This window comes from Hypanus sabinus, chromosome 4 (assembly GCF_030144855.1).
Source record: "Hypanus sabinus isolate sHypSab1 chromosome 4, sHypSab1.hap1, whole genome shotgun sequence".
NCBI classification, from domain to species: domain Eukaryota; kingdom Metazoa; phylum Chordata; class Chondrichthyes; order Myliobatiformes; family Dasyatidae; genus Hypanus; species Hypanus sabinus.
The window spans coordinates 42,251,624-42,277,537 of NC_082709.1; the positions used below are offsets into that span (position 1 = coordinate 42,251,624).

At 40.8% G+C, this 25,914-nt stretch overlaps 1 long non-coding RNA gene across 1 annotated transcript in view; it reads right to left on the reverse strand.

Annotated features, from left to right (window-relative positions):
- Window positions 1–11,102: 11,102 nt before the first annotated feature.
- The window catches only part of LOC132392687 (uncharacterized), a 74,433-nt gene continuing 59,621 nt past the window's right edge, over window positions 11,103–25,914 (reverse strand). Inside the window, exon 3 of the long non-coding RNA XR_009511621.1 lies at window positions 11,103–15,470. This is a non-coding gene — a long non-coding RNA (uncharacterized LOC132392687). The remainder of the gene's footprint in view (window positions 15,471–25,914) is intronic.

A 25,914-nucleotide genomic window follows, 5' to 3' on the forward strand; every position in this document is an offset into this window, starting at 1 on the left:
TGACCCCTGCAGAATATTATTAGTCTCTAGCAGCCTATCAGAAAAGGTTCCTTTTTATCCCTACTCTTTGCCTCCTGCCAATCAGCCAATCTTCTGTCCATGCTGGTATCTTTCCTATAATACCATAGGCCCATATCTTAAATGCCTCATGTATGACACTTTGTCCAAGGCCTTCTGACCATCCAAAAACAAAACATCAACAGAATCTCCTTTGTCTATCCTACCTGTTGTTGCCTCAAAAATTCCAACAGGCAAGATTTTCTGTGAGAAAGGTCATACCGACTTTGGTCTATTTTATCATCTGCCTCCAAGTACCCTGAGACCTCATCCTTAACAATCAACTCCAGCATCTTCCCAAACACTGAAGATAGGCTACATGGCCTATAATTTCCTTTCTTCTGCTTCCCTCACTTTTTGAAAAGTGGAGTGAAATTTGTAATTTTCCAGTCCTCCCAGAACCATGCCAGAATCTATTTATTTTTGAAAGATTACGATCAATGCTTCCACTATCGCCATAGACTCTATAGCCTCTCTTTCAGAACCCTGCGGTAAAGTTCATCAGGTCCAAGTGACTTACCTATCTCCAGACTTTTCAGCTTCCCAAGCATCTTATTCCTAGCAATAGCAATTTCACTTTAACATTCTTGAACTTCCAGCATACTGTTAGTGTCTTCCATAGTGAAGATGGATGTAAACTGTTTATTCAGTTAATCCACCATTTCCTTGTGCCCATTATTACCTTTTCAGCATGATTTTCTGTGGTCCAATATCTACTCTCACTTCTCTTTTACTCTTTAGATATCTGAAAAACTTTTTGTATTCTTTTTGATATTATTGGCTGGTTAACCTTCGCATTTCATCTTTTGCCTGCTTGGGGCTTTATTATTTGCCTTCTGTTAGTTTCTAAAAGCTTCCCAATCATTTAACTCCCCACTAATTTTTGCTTTATTATATGCCCTCTCTTTCGCTTTTATGTTGGTTTTGACTTCACTTGTCAGCCACGCTGGCGTCATCCTGCCTTTAGAGTATTTTTCTTCTTTGGGTTGTAAATATCTTCTGCCTTCCAAATTTCTCCCAGAAGCTCCAGCTATTGTTGCTCTGCCATCCTCTCTCATGCCTCTGTTCCTTCACTGTAATACTGATACATCTGACGTTAGCTTCCACCTCTCAAATTGCAGGGTGAAGTCTATCATATTATGAGCACTGTCTCTTAAGGCTTCCCTTACTATAAGCTCCCTAATCAAATCCAGTTGATTACAGAACATCCAATCCAGAATAGCCTTTCTCCCAGTGGACTCAACCACAAACTGCTCTAAAAAACCATCTCATGGGCATTCTACAAATTCTCTCACTTGTGAACTAGCACCAACTGAATTTACCCAATCTACTTGCAGATTGAAATCCCTCATGGCTATTATAACATTGCTCTTTTGACATATATTTTCTTTATCCCGTTGTAATTTGTAGCGCATATCCTGTCTATTCTCGGGAGGACCGTATACCACTGTCATCAGGGTCTTTTTACCCACGCAGCTTCTTAGCTCTGCCCACAGAAACCTAAATCTTCTGATCCCCTGCCAACCCTTTCTAGGGATTTGATTTCAAATTTTTACCAACAGAGCCTCCCCACCTCTTCTGCCTACCTGCCTGTCATTTGGATGCAATGTGTATCCCCGGATGTGATCTCCCAAAGGAGATTTTCTTTCAGCCAGTGATGCCCACAACATCATAACTTACAATCTGCAACTGTGCTACAAGATCATCCACATTGTATTATACTGCAAGCATGCAAATATTACACCATCAAGTCCCATATTCATCACTCTTTTTTATTTTGTTCCCTTGTCACACTGCAACTCATCCCACTAACTCCGATTTTGCTCCATTATCTGCCTGTCTGTCCTGACAGCCTCACTGTACCCTGCACCTAGCTGTATACCAATTGCCCCATCCTCAGCCCTATCATTCTGGTTCTCACCCCCCTGCCTATATAGTTTAACCCTTTCCAGCTGCTCTAGCATACCTGCCCACAAGGATAATGGTGCCTTCGGGTTCAGGTGCAACACATCCTTTTTGTGCAGGTTATACCTTCTCCACAACAGATCCCAGTGATCCAGAAAATTATGGGGGGGTTAGTTAAAATATATATTATAGTGTTGATGATGGCCATGATTTGATGTTTAAAATGGTGTTATCAAAGTATTACATACATGACTTATTAGCAAAATTAAAGAGGCAGAGACTGAATAGATATGACTTACCCAAGAGGCAGTAACTAGAAATAGTTGTGAGTGATTGTTTGAAGACTGGGAGAAAACATGGATTGATATTCCTCTATGGTCATTGAAAGTACTTGGGCATAAGTTTGCTGATGAAAAAGTCTAGGGGTTAGGAGGGGAAATAAAGATTACATTTATTGCAAGGAACAAATAAGAGGGAAAGGTAACTGACCTGAAATATTAATACTCTCTCTCTCTCTCTCTCTCTCCCTCTCTCCCTCTCTCTCTCTCTCTCTCTCTCTCTCTCTCTCTCTCTCTCTCTCTCTCTCTCTCTCTCTCTCTCTCTCTCTCTCTCTCTCTCTCTCTCTCTCTCTCTCTCTCTCTCTCTCTCTCTCTCTTTCTCTCTCTCTCTCTCTCTCCCCCCCACCCCTCTCCGTCCCCTCTCCCCCTCCCTCCCTCCACAGAGGCTGCCTGGTTTGCCAAGTTATTGCCGCAGTTTCAGTTTCTTTCTGCAAATGAACCGATGGGGATCTCATTGAAACCCACCAAATGTTGAAAGGTCTAGATAAGGTGGATGTGGAGAGAATGTTTCCTCTGGTGGGGAATCTAGAACTAGAAGGCACAGCCTCATAATTCAGGGGCAACCTTTTAGAACAGAAGTAAGGAGGAATTTTTTACCCTAAAGAGTGGTGACTCTATGCAATGCTCTGCCACAGACTGTGGAGGAGGCCAAATCCGTGGGTATATTTAAGACGGAAGTTGACAGATTATTAATTGTTCGGGGCATCAAGGTATATAGTCAGAGGGCAAGTGTATGGGGTTGAATGGGATCTGGGATAAGCCAGGTGGAGTGGACTCAATGGGCTGAATGGCCTAATTCTGCCCCTCTGTCTTATGGTCTAAAGCAAATATAGCATATATAAGATAGCAAGCAGATATAAGATATCAGTAAAGTACAGTTACACAAAAAAACATAGTCCAGGATCCTGGGTCCACGTACAGTGCACCTAAAAAGTATTCACCACCTTGGGAGTTTCCATGTTTTATTGTTTTATGACATTGAATCAGAGTGGGTTTAATTTGGCTTTTGGCTTTTTGACACTAATCAATAGAAAAATATTCTTTCATGTCAAAGTGAAAACAGATCTCTACAAAGTGATCTAAATTAATTACAAATATAAAACACAAACTAATTGATTGCATAAGTATTCATCATCCTCCTCCCCCACTCCTTTAATATGACACACCAAATCATCGCTAGCACAGCCAATTGGTTTTAGAAGTCACATAATTAGCTAAATGGAGATCCGCTTTTGGAAACCCTTGTGCAGTCAAGGTGTTTCAATTGATTGTAGTAAAAATACACCTGTATCTGGAAGGTCTAACTGCTGGTGAGTCAGTATCCTGGCAAAAACTACACCAAGAAGACAAAAGAACACTCCAAGCAGCTCCACAAAAAGGTTGTTGAAAAGCACAAGTCACTAAATTTTAAAGTCACTAAATATCCATTGGAGTACAGTTAAGTCAGTCATCAAAAAATGGAAAGAATATAGCACAGCTATAAATCTGCCTAGAGCAGACTGTCCTCAAAAACTGAGTGACCGTGCAAGAAGGGGACTAGTGAGGGAGGCCACCAAGAGACCCATGACAACTCTGGAGGAGTTACAAGCTTCAGTGGCTGAGTTGGGAGAGACTGTGCATACAACAACTGTTGCCTGTGTGCTTCACCAGTCACAGCTTTATGGGAGAATGGCAAAGAAAAACCCACAGCAGGAAAAATAAATCACGAGAAATCTCAGCTAGAGTTTGCCAGAAGTCATGTGGGAGACTCTGAAGTCAGCTGGAAGAAGGTTTTATAGTCTGATGAAACCAAAATTGAGCTTTTTGGCCATCAGACTAAATGCTATGTTTGGCGTAAACACTGCACATCATCAGAAACACACCATCCCTACCGTGAAGCACAGAGATGGCTACATCAAGCTGTGGGGATGCTTCACTGCCACAGGCCCTGGAAGGCTTGTGAAGATGGACGGTAAAGTGAATGCAATAAAATACAGGGAAATTCTGGAGGAAAATTTGATGCAGTCTGCAAGAGAACTGCTAATTGGGAGAGAGCCAATAACAAACAGGAGAAAATCTGCAGGTGCTGGAAATTCAAGTAACACACACAAAATGCTGGAGGAACTCAGTAGGCCAGGCAGCATCTATGGAAATGAGCACATATGGAAGAGTCTCGGCCCAATATGTCAACTGTACTTTTTTCCATAGATGCTGCCTGGCCTGCTGAGTTCCTCCAGCATTTTGTGTGTGTTACTTGGGAGAAGATTTCTATTCCAGCAAGACAATTACCCCAAGCATAAAGCTAAAGTTACAAATGAATGGCTTAAAAACAACAAAGTTAGTGCCCTGGAGTGGCCAAATTAGAGTCCAGACCTCAGTCCAATTGAGAATTTGTAGCTGGACTTGAAAAGGGCTGTTCAGTCATGATCCCCATGCAATCTGACAGAGCTTGAGCAGTCTGGTAAAGAAGAATTTGGAAAAATTGCAGTGTCCAGATGTGCAAAGCTGATAGAGACCTATCCACACAGACACAAGGCTGCAATTACTGCCAAAGGTGCATCTACTAAATACTGACTTGAAGGGGGTGAATATTTATGTAATCAATATTTTTGTGTTTTATATTTGTAATTAATTTAGATCACTTTGTAGAAATCTGTTACTTTGGCATGAAAAAGACTTTTTTCTGTTGATCAGTTTCAAAAAAAGCCAAATTAAATCCATTGTGATTCAATGCTGCAAAACAATAAAATATGAAAACTTCCAAGGGGGTGGGGGGTGAATATTTTAATAGGCGCTGTATGTTGGTGCAGTCTCCAGTCAAAAGCAATACAGCTTGTTTTCTGTTGAGCAAACAGTGGGGGCTGCACCAACTGCCCCCTATCTTTCTAGTGGAACACACTGACCCTGATGCCTCTCTCCTGGGTGGTCATAAACAGGTGACACCATGGCTTGGTCTAGTCCATGCTACGAACAAGGCCACGTAGCTCCCCCACTCTCACCCCTGCCATCCGCCAATAATTTGCAGCAGACTTGCAGCATTCCACCTTAACAATGTCCAACAGGATCTTGGGATCACAAGAAAAATGATTGTTAGTCTGCACACCACCTTCGCACCTCAGCTCCTTTCTGAAGCAGGCAGCAGTTTCTCTGCCAGCACGCAACTCACTGATGGGGTAGCGCTAAAGTTCTTTAAGTTTTTAATGTCCAGCAGGGTCATGCGATCATAAAAAAGTATGTTTAAAAAAAGAAAATAACACCTTTGGTTGGCCTTGTAGATTCTGCTGTGACAGAGCATACCAGCATCTTATAACATACAGATTATTAATTGTACAAATAGAAGCACAGACTATAAAAAGATATCATTCTAAAACTATAATTGTGCAGCCTTGGCTAGAGAATTTTGGCCAATTTAACGCAACAACTTTTGGAAAGATCTCAAGGCCTTGGGCTGGAATAGCAGCATGGATGAGTGATTTCAGTTATTTAAAGAGACTGCCAAAGGAGAGGTAGTTTTCTTCAGAGCTGTGAAGGGTAAAATGAGATTTGATAGTACTGCTGAAAATCATGAAGAGTTTTGATTAAATAATGTTGGAGAAATGGCTTCAGCTGCAGCATAGTCAGTAACAAGGTAACTCTTATTTAAAGTAACACAGACAAAATGCTGGCAGAACTCAGCAGGCCACACAGCATCTATGGGAGGAGTTCATAGATGCTGTCTGGCCTGCTGAGTTCTGCCAGTATTTTGTGTTTTTCAGTAACAAGGTGATTCTTACTTAAAGTAACACAGACAAAATGCTGGCAGAACTCAGCAGGTCAGGTAGCATCTAAGGAATAAACAGTCAACATTTTGGGCCACGACCTTTCACCAGGTCTCAGCCCAGCTCAAAATATCAACTGTTTATTCCACTCCATTGATGCCGCCTGACCTGCTGAGTTCAGCCAGCATTTTGTGAGTATTACTCTGGAGTTTACTCATCTTCTGTTTTCGTTTATTACTAATTGAAGGTAGTTTTGCAAAGAACCAGAGGAAAGACTGAGACAATTTTTTCTTGGTTTATGCAGAGACAGTATGATATTGTGCTGCCCAAAAGTCTGGCACACAGTGAAGCAATAACAATTTTCAAAAGAGAGCTGAAAAAAATGCTTGAGAAGGAGATATTTTTAGGTTGCAGGGAGAATAACATCGAGACTAACTGGACTCATCAAAAAGCCTTGTCAAGGACAATGCACATCCAATATGACCCAAATAAATGGACTCCTCTGTATCATATTTTGATTCTAGGACCCTGAATCCCAGTAGGAAACTGAATTTTAAAAGAGCAATTTGTTTGGGATTGTTGCAATTATCTTTGCAAGTAGTTTGATACTTTAGAAATTGACTGTGATATTAGCAAAGAATCAAGGAGGCAAGATCTGATACAAATAAATTTCTCTGATAGAGAAAGATATGAAAGGAAGATAGTCAGTAACAAGACAGGAGTCTACATGAATGATTACTCTTGGGGCAAAAAAAATGCATTCTTGATATAACAATTGATTAAGCATAACTGTTAGAACAAGGGAGAGAAGTCAATAATAGCACAGTTGGTGAATTACATGGATTTGCTGTCCTGGTTTTGCTGAGTATAGGAAGATCCTGTCTGTAATAGAAAGGAGTTTGATTTCTTTTTTGCCGAGGCAGCACTGGTCTCAGTTATATGTTTTCCATTCTCACTCCATGTGCAAGCAAACCTTTGCATTTAATATTCATTGTTTATTTAGTTTAGTGAGTGGTCTGAGCATTGTGGTGTTTTTTTCTGCAATGTGATGGCTATTCGAAGGAAATACTGCATCAGTGTTCAAGTAGCGAACTTAAAGTCCTGATTTAGCTACAAAGAGAAGATAATGACAAAACTGCAGATTGTTTAATAGAAAAGACTCCTATTATTTTAGCTTTTAGTGTTTAATTTGCATCCTAAAATCCCATCTGTTACTTCAATAACTGCAGGGAAGAGCTGATTTCATTTATCTGTTTGAAAGTGTGACAGATTCAGTGGTTTGACTTCATCCAATTCTCACATCAATTTGAGGCAGAGAAGGAGAGAAAGGAGACACTGGAGTGAAGTAAGGTAGGACACAATAAAATAGCCAAAGACGGAGCAGTAAAGTGAAGTGCTGCAGCTCTCCAATAGCATCCGCAAAGCAAATTGAATACTGATTCTGTGAAATCCGCATTTATTTAGCTTAATTTCGGCAGGTTTTGATAAGAGGGGCAAAAAAGCTCAACCTCATAGAAAAGCTGGGAATGACATTGTTGAAGTCTTAAGTTTTATCCAAACTGCATACTCTTGAAACAAGATTACATAAGAGAATGCAGGGCACAATTAATCTTTATTTTTTGACACTAGCCTTTTTATTCATTGCATCCTTAATAACCAAATGATCTTTGGTATCACCTAGCAAATAGAACATCACTGGTGTATTACCATTTGATTAACAACATTGCACTCTCTACCTGAAACAAACACCTCAGTAGGAATTTTGATCACACAAATGCCACGGTGAAGATCTGGATGAAAAATAAGATGGGAGAAACAGCTTCTAGCTCCCATATACAGAAGACTGCTGAAAGACAAATGCTAGATTATTCTCTAAACAGTGAATTGGGGCAAGGAATTAAATCCACCAAGAGATCTAGAACTGGAGATGGTGTGGGTACGAGGGTATGGTTCTGTGTACTTCCAATGTAAAGTAATATTGAACTTGGACTACAGTTCTATGTATCTCAAAATGGAAAGCCAAAAGTTTCAAAGTAAAAACTAAGGTTAAGTTTATTGTCATATGCACAAGTACATGTACATACAGATGCAATGAAAATGTTTCTAAAAAAAAAATTCTCTGAAAATGGAGATTTTCCTTAAATGCAAGTTTAGACATATGTTCATTTATACTGTATGTCCTTTTCAATTTTTACAAATCTCAGTATATGTTTAACATTTACATTTTTGACATAGAGTATTGCCCAGAGGAAGTATCTGAACATTCGAGTCCGACATTGCAACAGACATTGTGGTAAAATTGCTTACATTAACCTCAAAGCAAGGAGAAACAAGGCAACATGTCTTAATGACGGCCATGCAGTGCCTCTGGCATCCAGGTGCTTTGAGAGGATGGTCAGGGCATGCATTAACTCCAGGTCATCTCAACCCACTGAAACTCACAGAGGTCTGTGGCATTGTTAACGTCCTGACCAACAAACTGCAAAGAGTAAGAGTGGGCATCAAAATGACCACCATGATTTTTCTCAGTTCTTGAGTCCCAGAAGACTGCATCCAGAGACCCCTACTATACCGTCTCTATACTCATGACTGCATGCCCAAGTTCTCCTTTAACTCCACCCGTAAGTTTGAAGATGATACTGGCAGAGTGGGCTGTATCTCAAATGATGATTACTTGGAGGAGATGGGAGCCTAGTGACATGGTGTTATGATCACAACCTTTTCTCCAATGTCAGCAAAACAAAAGGTCTGGTCATTGACTTCAGGAAGGGGCAAGTGCACAGGTTCTTGTTTACATCAATGGTGCTGAGGTTGAGAGGGTCAGGAGTGCCAGGTCCTCAGAGTTAACAGCATCTATAGTCTGTCCTAGTCCAACCATGTTGATGTCTTCGGCCTGGAAAGCTCACGAGCGCTTCTGCTTCTTCAGGAGGCAAAAGAAATTTGATCCTCACCAATCCTTACTGCGGTACCACCAAAAGCACACTATTTTATGTGAATGCATGACAGTTTGGTATGGCAACTGCTCTGCCCATGACTCAGTGACACTGCAGAGAGTTGTGGACACAACTCGACATATCATGAGAATCAGCCTCTCCTCCATGAACTCTGTCTGCACCTCACACTGCTTTGGTAAATCAGCCAGCAGAATTAAAGATCCTACCCACCCTAGACATTCTTTTCTTCCCCCACGCCCACTGAGTAGAAGATACAAAAGCCTGTACTACCAGGCTCAAGGACAGTTCTATCCCACTGTTATCAGACTACAGATGGCACCCTAGTATAATAAGATGAAGTCTTGACCTGATCGTCTACCTCATTGGGACCTTTCAACTTATTGTCTACCTACTCTGTAATCTTCTCTAATTGTTACCCTTTATTCTGCATCTTGTTATTATTTTCTCTTGTACTACCTCAATGAACTGATGTGTATGGACCAAAGATTAAAGTAAATTTGTTATCAAAGTACATATTTGACATCATATACAACCCTGAGATGAGTTTTCTTGTGGGTATACACAGTAACTCCAAGATACACAATATAAAGCTGAAGAAATTTGGCCTGTCCCCTAAAACCCTCACTAGTTTTTATAGGTGCACCATAGAAAGCATTCTTTTAGGGTGCATCACAACCTGGTATGGAAGTTGTCCTGTCCAAGACCGGAAGAAGCTGCAGAAGATCATGAACTTAGCCCAGCACATCACACAAACCAATCTTCCATCCTTGCACTCACTTTACACCACACGCTGATGGAACAGTGCTGCCAGGATAATCAAGGATAAATCCCACCTAGCCAACACACTTTTTGTCCCACTTCCCTCCAGGAGAAGTTTCAGGAGCTTGAAGATATGTACAGCCAGATTTGGGAACAGCTTCTTTCCAACTGTGATAAGACTGCTGAACGGATCCTGACCCGGATCTGGGCCGTACCTTCCAAATATCTGGACCTGACTTTCACTACCTTACTTTCCCTTTTCTATTTTCTAATTATGATTTATAATTTAAATTTTTATTATATTTACTTTGATTTGTACTTCAGAGAGCACAAAGCGCAGAAACAAATATCCCTGTGATGATTGTACGTTGAGGGATGATGGATGCTGTCTTCCTGTGACAGTGCTCTGTGTAGGGGTGCTCCATGGATGATATGCAAGGCAAGTTTTTCACAGGACCTGGGTAAATATGACAATAATAAACCAATTTGCCAATTTAATTTAATTTAATTAATTTACCCCAGGTTCCAGTATGTTATGTACACCTGATTTATGGAATACATAAGCATGATTTTGATGGGTTCTATAAGGCTGCAGGTATCTTCTGCCAGATAGGCATGGGGTATTTCCATTTGCCTTCTTCCTGTCACTAGCCACCCACTCCCAGTCCCAGCCCTCTTACCGAGGCACAACAATCAGAGGTTGGCCTGGGAGTGTTGAGCAGACTCACTCATTCACTGAATCAGTGAGGCTGGCTGGTGGCCACTGTTCACGTGCCAGTTTTTGTTCATTTCCTACTTAAGAACAGTTCCAATTACAAACAGTTATCAGGAACAGAACACTGTTGTAACCTGGGGACTGCCATTTTCAAATTCTAAAAACCAGCAGCTCATCTGTTTATCTCTCTGCCTTATTTGTCTCTGGGTTCAGCACCATGCCAACTGTGAAGTCAGCTAAGTTTCTTCACCCTGCTGGCCGTAGCAGTCCCAGATGAAATCATTCTGCTTAATCTCAACCTAGTGCATATCAATGCAGAGCTGGAAGCTACTGACAAATTGCATTAAATAGGCAATCTCATTCTGGAAATCCATAAGGACAGCTACTGTGGGAAGTGGCAGAAAATAAACTTGATGCAGTAGGGAATTCTTTCTTCAGTTTGAATCAGAACAAAGAGGAAGAAGATTAATTCCACATCTGGTAGACAAAAGCATAGCACTGTAGCTTCAATTATTATTTTGTAATAAATTATGTCTTTAATCATCCAGGACCTTTTATTTCAAAAGTCCTCCTATTTATATACATCAAGTCATATCAATGACAGAAACAAGAATTTCATTTTTTTTCTGTACTTTAATGTAGCCAAGGTCAGTTCAAGTTTATTGTCATTCAACCATACACATGTGTACACCTAAATGAAACATCATTCGTCTGGGGCCAAGGTGCAAAACACAGTACAAAGAGTCACACAAAGCACGTTTAGTTATGGTCCAGCACATGCAGTTGCAATGTACAGTAAGCTCAAGTCCCAGAGTGGCATGGCCTAGAGATTGACAGGTTGACATAAAGTGAGGTACACAGGAGCATGTTTATGTAAGACAGGATAGATAATGTTACCGGCAGTATTATAATAAAACAAGCTGTGGTATAAGAATGTGAAACAGCCACAATAAAAGATGAGAAGTTGCTGATTAGGTGCCACGGTAATTGATTTTCTACTTTTTATTTGCTGGGATCACCAAACTACTCTTTTGCGGTATTTTCTTGTAATTGATTTTCACTATTTAGCAATCAGACACAAAACGTGCAGCATTCGTCCCTTTATTTTCCCACAGCTATTTTGTCCGTAATCTCTGCAGATCCCTCTTTAAGTCCCTCAGACTCACTCCCACCTTTCCTTTGATTAAAAATTTTGGAATCTGTCTCTTGGGCTATGATTTTGGTTACCTGCCCAATATATATGGCTCAGCAACAAATTCAGTTCAAATTTTCTCCTTTGATGTGCCTCGAGATACTTTCTTATTGAAAACAAAATGCCATGGCCCAGGTTTTGTGGGCTATGGCAAATCAACTGTATTTGCCAATTGATCTCAAAATCAACTATTCCTTTCCTGATACCTTTTGGCCAGATGTCAGTTTAAGGAAATCCCTGCCGCGCATTGGCAGCGATGTCATCAAACTGGCTAAGCACCAAATCACATCGAAGAATTCTCACACTCAGCAGCTCAGAAAGGAAAAAGCACAATGTTTAATAAATATTTTAAATCTCGTTAATAGTGTTAAATAAAGGCTGGGACATATAAGTGTGTAAGGAATCAGTTGAATTAATATCAATAAACCATTGATAATTTTTGAAAATCCATTATGATTTAAACAGAAAATTACAACATTGATAGGTTGCTTTTTCTACCCATCACAACAAGCAGTTATTATGGGTTAGTACACCAAAAGATACAATATAGGGCACCATATATTGTGGATGGAGCAGTTCATGAACATTCTAATACATAACTGAAAAGTTCATCCTCCATGCCATACTGGAGTATGTTTGTACAAAACCAATCACTTCAGTTACATCACAGAAGCTTCTCCTCACCTCTCCTGTAATGTGGGGTTGCACACTAGTAAAAAAAATACAGTGTCCTAATAATTGTCCATCTGAAAGGCTTGGGTAGCAGGTGTCAGTCTTCACAAGACAGGCTGGCTGCATCATTAATGGTCTTACATTTGCTTTTGTCTCCAAGTTTTGTAAGTCAATCTTGAACTCCTCCATCCTTACAGCCATTGCTTGGTATGCTCCACATGGATCCATTTCCCCACCAGATACCACAGGCATACATGATTGCATTTCAAAAGTAAATTGACTAGCCAGCAAATAGTTGTTTCAGGATTGATGTTTCATTGCAGTTATAAGGTAACATATAATGTATCTTTGTAAATTGCTTTGTGGCTTCTTACATAGACCATAGCAGTGTACAAAAAGGGGCTTTTAGTCTACCATATCTGAGCCTCCTGTCATGTGGTCCATATCCTTCCATGTGTCTATGTCAATCTAAATACCTCAAATTATGTTATCATGTCTGATTCTGCCAACTCCTCTGTCCAACTGTTCCAGACATCTGCCATTTCCTGAGAAAGAAAGATCTTGTCGCACAAATCTCCTTTAACCTACCATCCTCTCATTTTAAACCCATGTTCTCCGGTTTTAAATATTTCCACCCGTATAAAGACAGTATTCATCCTCTCTCTGCCTCTCACAATTTTATAAACTTCAATCAGATTATCCTTCAGCCCCGAGAAAACATCCAAGTTTTTTCAGTCTCTCCTTATAGCCAACACCGTCTAATTCAGGGCAAAACCCTGAAGAACTTTGTCTGCCTCCTTTCCAAAGCCTCCAGGTCCTTCATGTAACCAGAACTGCGTACAGCACTCTAAACACGGCCTAGCAGCTGCATCATGGGTTTCCAACTTGTATGTGCAATAGCCCAGCCAGCCAATGAAGGCAGGCATGACATGTGCCTCCTTTACCATACCATCCAGTCATGTTGCCACTTTCAGGGAGTTATGGACTTGCATGCTAAGTTCTCTCTGCATGCTGAAGCTCCGAAGTGTCCTGCTAGTTACTGAATACTTTCCTCTTGCTTTAGCCCTTCCAAAATTCAAATATTGAAGTCTTGAAAGGTTCCCCAATTCCTTTCTTCTTCTTTATTTTCTTCCTTCAGTTTTCCTAGAAGATATCTATTTCTTAAAAGCTGGACTGATGGATTCTAGATCCCCTGCTGGTCGGAGGTGGAAGAGATTTCCCCTCCGTGTTTCAGGAGGTTTTGTGGCTGCTTTTGATCTGCTACTTCTGCATTCCACTTGCATTGCTGTATCTTTGTAGAAAATTGTAGTAGAGTAGGATCCCAGAATTCATACAGCAAAACATCTGCACTCCTCTCCTCTTTAAAGACAGCTACCATGAGCATCAACAGTAATTATATTTTGAGATATAGATTAGCGAGAAGAAACAAGGTAATTATTATTTGAGATGTAGAATAATGAGAAGTGCACCTTCTTTCATTTATAATTGATTGTTCTATTGTTCCTTGACATTAACCAATTCTGCTGCACATCCAAAGACTCAAAATGCGACAAAAATAATCCAGATCAAAGAGGAACAATACTTGAAAGCGATATCTTTCCAGTCATTTTAAATGGATGGGACAACAAAACAATCAATTGAGAAGATAAATGGTCTGGAAAATAATTATAAAGTCATGAAAATCTGTTATTGAAGTGAACATACTGATTTGTAAAATAAAGGAGAGAAAAATTCATTTATACCATCACTTTGGAAAAAAATTTACATACAAGTACCAGGGAGCATCTTCAAAGCACCGACAAATTTTCTCACTTTAAATTGGCTGGGAAACAAATGATTGGATTGGAATAGATATTTGGATGCAGCTATAAAGGAAATCATGATGTGTCTAATCTGTGCAAACAAAACTGAACAATAAAGATATTTAAATCTTCATATTTTTCAGGAAAATAGATAACTTGATCAATAACTTAGGTATGGTAGTTAAATTAACAGCTAATAATCTGTTCTGGTGAAGGTTCTATGATCTGAAACAGTAATTTTGTTTCTTTATCCAAAGATGCTTACTGACTTGCTGGAGTAGTCCCAGAATTTTCTGTTTTTAGTTCATAGAACGTAACTGTCAATCCAGAGATGCAAGTTCAAATCCTTCCACGGCAGGTAAAAAATTTCAATAACAGAACATAGCTTTAATAATGGTGACCAGGATACCGATTGTCATAAAACCCTTTCTGATCCTCTGATGCACTGTAGTAAAGAATATCTACCAAAGCAAACACGAGGAAATCTGCAGATGCTGGAAATTCAAGCAACACACTCAAAATGCTGGTGGAACTCAGCAGGCCAGGCAGCGTCTACAGGGAGAAGCGCTGGCGACGTTTCGGGCCGAGACCTAATGAAGGGTCCTGAAACGTCGACAGTGCTTCTCCCTATAGGTGCTGCCTGGCCTGCTATGTTCCACCAGCATTTTGTGTGTTCTGCCATCTTTACATGGTCTGACCAAAAGGTTCACCTAGTCACACTAAAGTTAGTGCAGAACATCAAGAGTGATAGAGGTGATGGATAGGTCATTTACATAATTGTATCCCCTAGGGAGCCTTGATGGTTTTGGGGAGGGGTGGGTACTTGATTTGTTGCTCAATCACAGTAATAACCCAGCTCCATGCATCACCAGCAAGAACTAGACTGCACACCACAAATGGGTGGGGAGTTATCACAGGAATTGACAAGTTTATAGGACCTTTTGAGGAACTTCTACATTCTGCAAACTCATCTGACTGAAAGGCAATGTCTGACTAAATGCAGAGTTCTGAATATTTTTAAATAAAGATGGAAAATGCTGGAAGCACTCGGAAGGTTAGCAGCATCTGCAGAAAGACAAACAGAGTTAATGCTTTAGATCATAAACCCTTCATCAAATAATGTGAGAAAACAAGCTGTTTTTAATTTGCAGAGGTGGGTGGGGTGTAGGGGTGGATTCAAAAGGCTTCAAAGTTCCCAGGCTGAAAATGAGGTGATGTTGGTCAAGTTGGGTTAAGTCGCGTTGCAGAGCAGGAGATCAAAAAGACAGCAGAGTGGAAGTGGAATGCCGTACACTAGACTGGTGAATCACTGCTTCACGTGGAAGATCTGTTAGGGTATCTGGGTGGGAGAAATTATAATAAGAATATTGTGAGGGTTTATCAATTTATTTTTAAATTATAAAATCTTGTTTTCATGATATATTTTAATTATACGCATATGTCCTGATAGTTTATAAACGACTTTGACAATCAGATACATTAACAGCAGTTCAAAAACCTTGGACAGTGATAAGCTGTTAAAAGCTGCCAGGATGTCACAGGCTGGGGCCTCAGCACTACTTGGTAAGGAGCCAGGTCTAGAGCAATCCAAACCAGTGACTTTGACATGGCTTTAAATTTAATGTCACTAGCATGTGTCTACCACAGGGTTTGCATATCTCACCAGCCGCAGAGCAGATGGATGTCTGAATACGTATTTGTCCCACCTGAATAGAAGCTTTCTTCTCACCACACCATTTGCCGTTCCCTCTAGCAGATGTTTGGCAGGAGTTCTTGTGCTGACTTGGCTCTTCCTCAACCTTGGACATCAGCACGTCAGTAAAGAAACATCCATGCTGGAGTCTAAGTGCAGTGAATGGGATCAGCACGGATTGGAACTGGAATGTGTTTATTCTTGTCACATGCACTGACATACAGTGCAATGCTTGCCTTGCATACTGTTCAGACTCAACACATTGAGGTAGAACAAAGTAAAATAAGAATAATGCAAAATAAAAAGAGTAATTGCTACAGCAAAAATGTGTACAGGTGAACAATGACTTGCAAAATCATAATGGGGTAGATTGTGAGGTCAAGATTCCAACTTATTGTACTAGGGAACAATGGGGTAGAAGCTGTTCTTGAACTTGGTGACACGTGCTTTCAGAGTTTTTTGCAATCTTCTGTCTTATGGAAGAGAGTTGGAGGGACCTGGCTGCTTTACAGATGTAGGTGGGAAGATGTATTTAGGTGGGGTAAGTGCCCAGGAGGGTGTGATGAGGTCATACACTGAAGTATGCTATGCATGAGCATGCTGCACAGGAAGGAGACAGAGGAGCTCAGCAAGGTTATGAAAACAAGGGATATCCATAAGGGCTCTGGAAAGGAGAGACAATCAGAAACAAAGTCTGGAGATGGAGATTCAGAGGCTACTGCACACGACAGGAGAGGGAGAGAATCAGAAGACCAGTGGACAAGCAAAAACTGTACAGGAAGCAGGTGAACACTGCAGAAGATCTAAAAGCATCCCAATAGTAAATAATCATGAAGCTACAAGGATGGAGGAGATTAAGCCGCGCACTATCACTAGAGAAATTAACTTGGCAAATTAATAAGGTTAAGGGCCAACAATTCCCCAGACTTGATGTCCTGCATCTGAGAATCGACTGCAGAGACAGTGCATATGTTGGTTCTGATATACTAAAGCACTCTGGTTTCTGGAGAGTTCCCAGATGATTGGAAAAGCACAAATGTAATGCCAGTCTTCTAGGAGGGAAGCAATAAATCCAGGCCCGTTATTCTGATACCTGCCATCAGATAAATATTGGATTCCACTATTAAGGAGAAAGTAACAGACATTTTGAAAATCATAAGACTATTAAACAAAATTGATTTGGTACTATGAAAGGGAAATGATGTTTGATAAATATGCTGAAGTTATTTGAGGAACAGTTTCAGGGGAAAAAAAAGGGGTCACCCATTTAAGTTGAAGACAAAAAGGAACTCTCAGAATGCCATGAGTCGTTAGAATTCTCTACCAAAGCAAGATGTGGAATCTGAGCCTTTGAACATATGCAAGACCTGCTTCTGTGCTACATGCTTCCGTGGGTCTACAGCACGGGACATCTGTAGCGCAGACCAGACTGAGCAATGTGGATGGAGAGATGGCAGGCAAAGCTGCCTAGAATGGGATGCCAAACCTCAGGAAGCTGGGCAGAGAACAAGCTCCAGTCACACAGGACAGCAAAGAGCAGAGGAACACAACATGGAATGCAGAGCAGTTGAAGCCAGGAATTAAAAGATTGAGGAGCAGCAGACAAGAGAGAGATAAGTCAGAACTATGATTTTGTGTCCAAGAAATCTGAATACTCTGCTGAATGATTTTCTTTCATATAAAACTCCTTTGATGAATTTGTATTTTTGGAAATAAAAACAGATAATGTCTCCCTTCAAGAAGCCAAAAAAAAAATAACTGCCTACAAATACATGAACTGTTTGTATGCTAATATTAACAATACATATTTTCAAGGCCTTGCTGTTTATCCTGAGACCTTCTTGCAACTGCAATAAGCATGACAATAAAAATACATTCATATTCATAGATTATTAAAATCCACATTAAAAATGTCATTAGGATACATTCTTGATTGCCTCAATGTAACTTCATCCATGGCAACCTATATTTGTTTGCTCATTAACAAACAAATTAGAACCCTATTAACATGGAAAACATATTTCATGCAATATATTTGCAGATTACTTCAATAAATTTTTATGCATTCATTTATGGATAAATTTCCAATTAAATGCAACTTTTATATAATGCAATTAAACCTATTTATATGTAATGTGAGAATATGCAAATGTGCTTTTATGCAGGGTTGCTGAATGCCTCAGTTGTCAGTCACTCATTTCAATTATGTCCTAATTCATTGCAATGCAAGTGTCTTTATGCAAATGTGAAATACTTCCAAAGGGCTAAAGGTTAGATTAATGTATAATTGCTGAATAGCGTCTGTGTTTTGCGTGATACAAATAGTTTTAAATGAACTGTATATGGAAATAGCTAGTACTAATCCTTTCTTATCCTCAACTGTGGATATAAAAGAATACTCTAAACATATTTATTTCACTGTCCAACAATGATCAGACATAAATAGTTATTCAATGAAGATTTTTAATAATATGATTTAATAACTTTGTCAAAACGTAGTAATGCTCCATTAATCTGGCACACTTGAGTCTTTGATAATGCCAGACAGGGAGATTTTTTGGACTGTTAGATGTTATAGGATTTAATGCACCAGGACACGTTTAACTCACTTATGTTTGGATGTTGCAGAATAGTAAATTAAATGTTCCAGTGAACCTGTTCAGTACAAAGGGAGTGTAGAAAATGGAGTCCTTGTAAATTTAAAGGAAGCACAGAAATAAGAGCCCTGGTGAATTTATAGAGAGCAGAGATCCAGTGTCCCTTCATGTAACAGGGATGCAAGAAACAGAGGCAGGTGAGCCGGATGCTAAACGTTTTGAATAACAAATTTCAGAGTGTTACTGGACTACTTTGTTGGTGTATGGTGTGTTATTTATGCTGCATCGCTCCGTGGTATGGAAACTGCACTGCAGCGGACAGGAAAGCTTCGCAATGGGTAATTAAAACTGCCTGATGCATCTCCAGCTCTAGCCTACCTGCCACCAAGGACGTATAGTGTATATTCAGAAAGGGGCTGGAAAAAGGCCTGAAAAATAGCATGAATGATCCCACCCACCCAGCTGACTTGTCCGACTCCCATTAGGGAAGAGGCTACACAGCATCCGCAGCAGGACTACAAGATCAAGAAGGAACAATTAGAACTGAACACAGAGAATAAACTGGTTCAAGATTGGAAAAGGAGTACGACAAGGCTGCATACTGTCACCCTACTTATTTAATGTATATGCTGAGCACATCACAGGGAATGCTGGTCCAGAGGACTCAAATGTTGGAATCAAAATTGCTTGACAAAATATTAACCTCAGATATGCAGATGATACCACACTAATGACTGAAAGTGAGGAGGATCTGAAGAGGCTTCTAATCAAAGAGAAAGAAGAAAGTGCAAAAGCTGGCTTGTTGCTCAATGTTAAGAAAACCAAGATTATGTTGACCAGCCCTATTAACTCCGTGGTAGTAAATGGAAAGGATGACAGAGGCTATGCTGGACTGATAATATTACTCGGACAATGCGTATGACCGTGCGGGATCTCAGGGAGGCAGGTTCCAACAAGAAGGCTTGGTGGACAGGAATCCACGAGGTCACGAAGAGTTGGACAAATTAACGACTGAACAACAGCAAGTCCTGACTCAGAAACAGGTACATTCACCAAGCCATCAGGGTGATCAACATCTCCTCCCAGTAATCCACCCACCACATCCACCAGCATCACTACTTTGTCATTTCCTGTCAGAGTCACCTTAGAGTCACTTTATACACAGTACAGTCTATGTATATAACTAATCTTTTGTATTTATATCTATTGTGTTTTTATGGTTTATTTATGCTGCAGCAGATCTGGAGCAACAATCATTTCATTCTTCTTAACACCTGTGCATTGAAGAATGACAATAAACAATAATCTTGAGTCTTGAATTTAATTTTCACATACTTGCAGAAGTTTACCTACAACACACAAATCAATAGTTGTTAAAATTTCTTTCTCTTAATGTCTGTTCCGGAGAGCAACAACTGCAAGCCACCCAGTGAAGGGTCACTTACCTGAAATGTTCCAAGATTCTGCAGATGCTGGAAATCTAGAGTAACACATATCAAATACTGGAGGAACTCAGCAGGTCAGGCAGTGTCTATGGAGAGGAATAAAGAGTCAACGTTTTGGACCAAACCCTTCATCTGGACTGGAAAGGAAGCGGAAAGGAACCAGAGTGAAAAGGTGGGGTAGGGGAAGGTATAGAAGTCGGAAACTGATAGGTGAAGCTAGTTGAGGGGGAGGGTAGGTGGGAGGGGGAGGGGAGATGAATTGAGAAGCTGGGAGGTGATAGGTGGAAAAGCTAAAGAGCTGAAGGAAAAGGAATCTGAGAGGAGAGAGGACCATGGGAAAAATGGGAGGAAGAGGGGCATCAGAGGAAGGTGATTGTGGTGAACTACATATACCTGTCTGGACACGCCCCCCCCCCCCCCCCCCCCCGTTGACTGCTCCTGTGGCTCCTCCCACAGACCTTGGTATAAAGGCAATTGGGGCCTGAGCCCTGCCTCTCAGTCTCCAGGATGTAGAATGGTGGTTAATTGCTGCTTGTTCTTTCTTCCAGTCAATAAAAGCCGGTATCTCGCCTCACGTATCAGAGAGTTATTGATGGTGCATCAGTGATAGACAGGTGAGGAGAACAAAATGGGGTAATGAGGGAAGCCAGAATATGGATGGAAATGGAGAGCAAGGGGAGCCATTTCAAAATGCTGTAAGTTGGAGAAATCTACATTCATGCCATCAGGTTGGAGGCTACCCAAATGGAATATATTAACTCTGAAAAGTCAACTCTGTTTCTCTTTCCACAGGTGCTGCCCGATCTGCAGAATATTTTGCAATTTTTAACCCCAAAAGCACTGGACCAACTCAGTTATTTTCCCAAAGTGTCAGGTTAAAGCCACAATATTTTGCCTCAAAGTGAAGAGTAAATCAGCAAGTCAGGTTAACCCAGTTATAGAGAAAGTTGGCCAGTGGGTGAAAAAAGACCATATTTCTTTGATTAAAATATCGAGGTCCCAAACAACTTAAAGAAAACAACTTGCCTTTGTGTAAAGAACAAGATTTGCTGCTCAGTCATATGCAATATTTCAAGGAGCTTGGTCAAAATGATAGTTTCAAAGAGGCTTTGTAAGGGAAGAGGAGGAGTGAACTCCAGAGTTTTGAGAATGAAGTTCCAGAAGTTAACTCTGTAACAGATAAAGGCTTTGCCTTGAATTGTGGAAGGGTGAAAAACAGGAATGCAAAGTGGTCAAAATGAAACATTTGCAAAAGACTCAGTTGAGAAAAGAATGTCAGTAGAAAGTTGGAGACAAATTCATTACTGATATTTAGAGCTTTATATTTCAGCTCTGACAGAATATTTGCACAAAAACTAATGCAGTAGCATCTTGCAGAGCAGTAACAAAATGAAGTGTGTTTTTCAACAAAGCTATCCACTCCTATAAAATAAAATAAAAACTAGGGTAGCACTGATACTCATCATTTAGCAGGTAATCATATGCTAGATCAAAAGTACCTTGTAGCCACTAGGCAACAGTCTTAGAAACATAGAAAACCTACAGCACAATAAAGGTCCTTCAGCTCACAAAGTTGTGCCGAACATGTCCCTACCTAAGAAATTACTACGCTTACCCACAGCCCTCTATTTTTCTAAGCTCCATGTACATATCCAAAAGTCTCTTAAAAGACCATATCGTATCCACCTCCATCACGGTTGCCGGCATCCAATTCCACACACTCACCACTCTCTGAGTAAAAAAAACTTACCTTTGACATCTCCTTTGTACCTGCTCCCCAACACCTTAAACCTGTGTCCTCTTGCGGCAACCATTTCAGCCCTGGGAAAAAGCCTCTGACTATCCACATGATCAATGCCTCTCATCATCTTATACACCTCTGTCAGGTCACCTCTCATTCTCCGCTCTACGGAGAAAAGGCCTAGTTCACTCAACCTATTTTCATTAGGCAAGCTCCCCAACCCAGGCAATGTCTTGTTACATTAGCAGTGGTATGGCTAACTGGCCTACAGAAAAGTAGGTTGGTAATATCCAGAAACTCTTCAAACCTGGGCAGTTTGGTAACACAGCAGTTAGTGTAACACTACTCCAGTGCCAACGACCTTGGTTCAGTTCCGTCATTATCAGTAAGGAACTGATACATAGTTCCTGTGACCACATGGGTTTCCATAAGACTATAAGACAGAGGAGCAGAATAAGGCCATTTGGCCCATCGAACCTGCTCCACCATTCAATCATGGTTGATCCTCTTTTTTCCCCTCCTCACTGAACTTCTCCCGGTGACCTTTGAGCTATGTCCATTCAAGAAGCAATGAAGCTCTGCCTTAAATATACCCAACGATGTGGCCTCCACAGCTGCTTGTGGTAATAAATTCCACAAATTCACCACCCTCTGGCTAAAGAAATTTCTTTGCATCTCTGCTTTAAATGCAGGCCCCTCTATCCTGAGGCTGGGCCCTCTAATCCCAGACACACCCACCATGAAAAACATCCTTTCCACAACTACACTGTCTAGGCCTTTCAATATTTGAAATGTTTCAATGAGATCCCCCCCTCCCCAACCATCCTTCTAAATTCCAGTGAGTACAGACCCAGAGCCATCAAATGTACCTTGCATGATAACCCTTTCATTCCCAGAATCATCCCTGTGAACCTCCTCTGAACCCTCTCCAGTGCCAGCACATCTCTTCTTAGATGAGCACAAAAGTGTTCACAATACTCAAGGTGAGGTCTCACAAGTGCCTCAGCATCACATTCCTGCTCTTGTATTCCAGACCTCTTGAAATTAATGCTGACATTGCATTTGCCTTTTTCACCATTGACTCTATTTGCAAGTTAACCTTTAGGGTGTTCTGCACAAGGACTCCCAAGTCCCTTAGCTTCTCAGATTTTTGGATTTCTCTTGAAATTAAAAAAGGCAGGATCTCCTAGTGGCCACCCATTTTAATTCCACTTCACTTTCACAGTCCAATGTGTATAATCCATGGCTTCCTTCACTGTTGTAATGGGGCCACACTTTGGTTGGAGGATATTCCATTTGGGTAATCTCCAACCTGATGTCATGAATGTCGATTTCTTAAACTTCTGATACTGCCCCCCCATCACCCTTTCTTAATTTCCTTTCTTTTGCCATCCTCCTTTCTTAAAGAGTGCAGTGACATTTGCAGTTTTCCAGTCCTCTGGCACCATGTCAGATTCCCATGATTTTTGAAAGATCATTACTGATACCTCCGCAATCTCTACCACTGCCTCTTTCAGAACCTTAGGGTGCAGTTCATCCAAACCAGGTGATTTATGTATCCTGAAGTCTTTCAGCTTTTTTAACACTTTCTCCCTTGTAATAGTAGTGAATTGAATTGAATTGACTTTATTACTTAAATGCTTCATATACATGAAGAGTGAAAATCTTTACGTTATGTCTCCATCTGAATGTGCAATGTACAACATAGAAACATAGGAAACCTACAACACAATACAGGCCCATTGGCCCACAAAGCTGTGCCGAACATGTCCTTCCCTTAGAACTTACCCAGGGTTACCCACAGCCCTCTATTTTTCTAAGCTACATGTACCTATCCAGGAGTCTCTTAAAAGACCCTTTCGTATCCACCTCCACCACAGTCACCAGCAGCCCGTTCCATGTACTCACCACTCTCTGAGTAAAAAACTTACCCTTGACATCTTCTCTGTACCTACTTCCAAGGACCATAAAACATGCTAGCCATTTCAGCCCTGGGAAAAAAGCCTCTGACTATCCACACGATCAATGCCTCTCATCATCTTGTACATCTCTATCAGGTCACCTCTCATCCTTTGTCACTCAAAGGAGAAAAGGCCGAGTTCACTCAAACTATTCTCATAAGGCATGCTCCCCAATCCAGGCGACATCCATGTAAATCTCCTCTGCACCCTTTCTATGGCTTCCACATCCTTACAGTAGTGAGGCAACCAGAACTGAGCACAGTACTCCAAGTGGAGTATGACCAGGGTCCTATATAGCTGCAACATTACCTCTCAGCTCTTAAATTCAACCTCACAATTGATGAAGGCCAATGCAGCAGTTTTGAGTGTCTTATGGACTTGGACCCCAAGATCCCTCTGATCCTCCACACTGCCAAGAGTCTTACCATTAATACTATATTCTGTCATCATTTTTGACCTACCAAAATAACTACTTCATACTTATCTGCCTCATAATTTATAATAAATAGCATGTACAAAGGATAGCCAATATAACATAGAAGTACAGTTGTGTCGGTATGAATTAAGCAGTCTGATGGCCTGGTGGAAGAAGCTGTACCGGAGCCTGTTGGTCCTGGCTTTTATGCTGCGGTACCATTTCCTGGATGGTAGCAGCTGGAACGGTTTTTGGTTGGGGTGACTCAGGTCCCCAGTGATCCTTCAGGCCCTTTTTACACACTGGTCTTTGTAAATGTTCTGAATAGTGGGGAGTTCACATCTACAGATGCACTGGGCTGTCTGCGCCACTCACTGCAGAGTCCTACGATTGAGGGAAGTACAGTTCCCATACCAGGCAGAGTGATATAGCCAGTCAGGATGCTCTCAATTGTGCTCCTATGGCAAGTTCTTAGAATTTAGTGATCCATACCAAATTTCTTCAATTGTCTGAGGTGAAAGAGGCGCTGTTGTGTCTTTCTCATCACATGGCTGGTACGTACAGATCACGTGAGATCCTTGGTGATGTTTATGCTGAGGAACTTAAAGCTGTTCATCCTCTCAACCTCAGATTCATTGATGTCAGCAGAGGCTAGCCTGTTTCCATTTCTCCTGTAGTCCACAATCAGCTCCTTTGTTTCTGCAATATTGAGGGAGAGGTTTTTTTGACACCACTGTGTTAGGGTGATGACCTCTTCTCTGTAGGTTGCCTCATTATTATTTGAGATTAGGCCAATCAGTGTGGTGTCATTGGCAAGTTTAATTAGCAGATTGGAGTTGTAGGTGGCGACACAGTCATGAGTATACAGAGAGTAAAGTAGGGGGCTTAGTACACAGACCTGAGGAGCACCTGTGTTGAGGGTCAAAGGGGCAGAGGTGAGGGAGCCTGCCCTCACTTCTCTTCCCTACACCCTTGAATATCTTGCACACTGCTAGTGTCTTCCACATTGACAACTGATGAAAAATACTCATTTAGTTCATCTGCCATCTCTTTGGCCCTCATTGTTATTTCTCTAGCCTCATTTTCTAGTGGTCCTCTATCCATTCTCATCTCTCTTTTATTATTTACAAACTTGAAAAAGCTTTTACTACCCATTTTGATATTGTTTGCTAGATTGCTTTCATATTTCATCTTTTTCCTCCTAATGATACTTTTAGTTGCTCTCTGTAGGATTTTAAAAGCTTTCCAATCCTCTGTCTTCCCACCATTTTTTTTTGCTTTGTTGTATGCCCTCTCTTTTACCTTGGCAGTAGCTTTGACTTTCCTTGTCAGCCACAGTTGTACTGTTTTGCTTTTTGATTATTTATTTGTTTTTCGAATAAATCTACTCTGCACGTTCCTCATTTTTCCCAGGAGCTTACGCCTTGGCTGTTCTGCTGTCATCCCTGTCAGCATCTCCTTCCAGTTTACTTTGACCAACTCTTCTCCCATACCGCTGTAATTTCCTTTACTCCACTGAAATACTGCCACGTTAGACTTCACTTTCTCCTTATCAAATTTCAAGTTGAACTCACTCATATTGTGATCACTGCCTCCTAAGGATTCTTTTATCTTAAGCTCCCTATTCACCTCCGGCTTGTTAAATAACACCCAATCCAGTATAGCTGTTCCCTTAGTGGGCTCAACAACAAACTGCTCTAAAAAGCCATCTCATGGGCATTCAGCAAATTCACTCTCTCATTTCCAAACCTGATTTTCCCAATCTACCTGCATGTTGAAATCTCCCATGACTATTGTAACATTGCCCTTTTGACATGCCTTTTCTACTTCCTGGTGCAATCCGTAGTCCACATCCCAGCTATTGTTGGGAGGCCTGTATATAACTGCCATCAAGGTCCTTTTAACCTTGTAGTTTCTTAACTCAACCCACA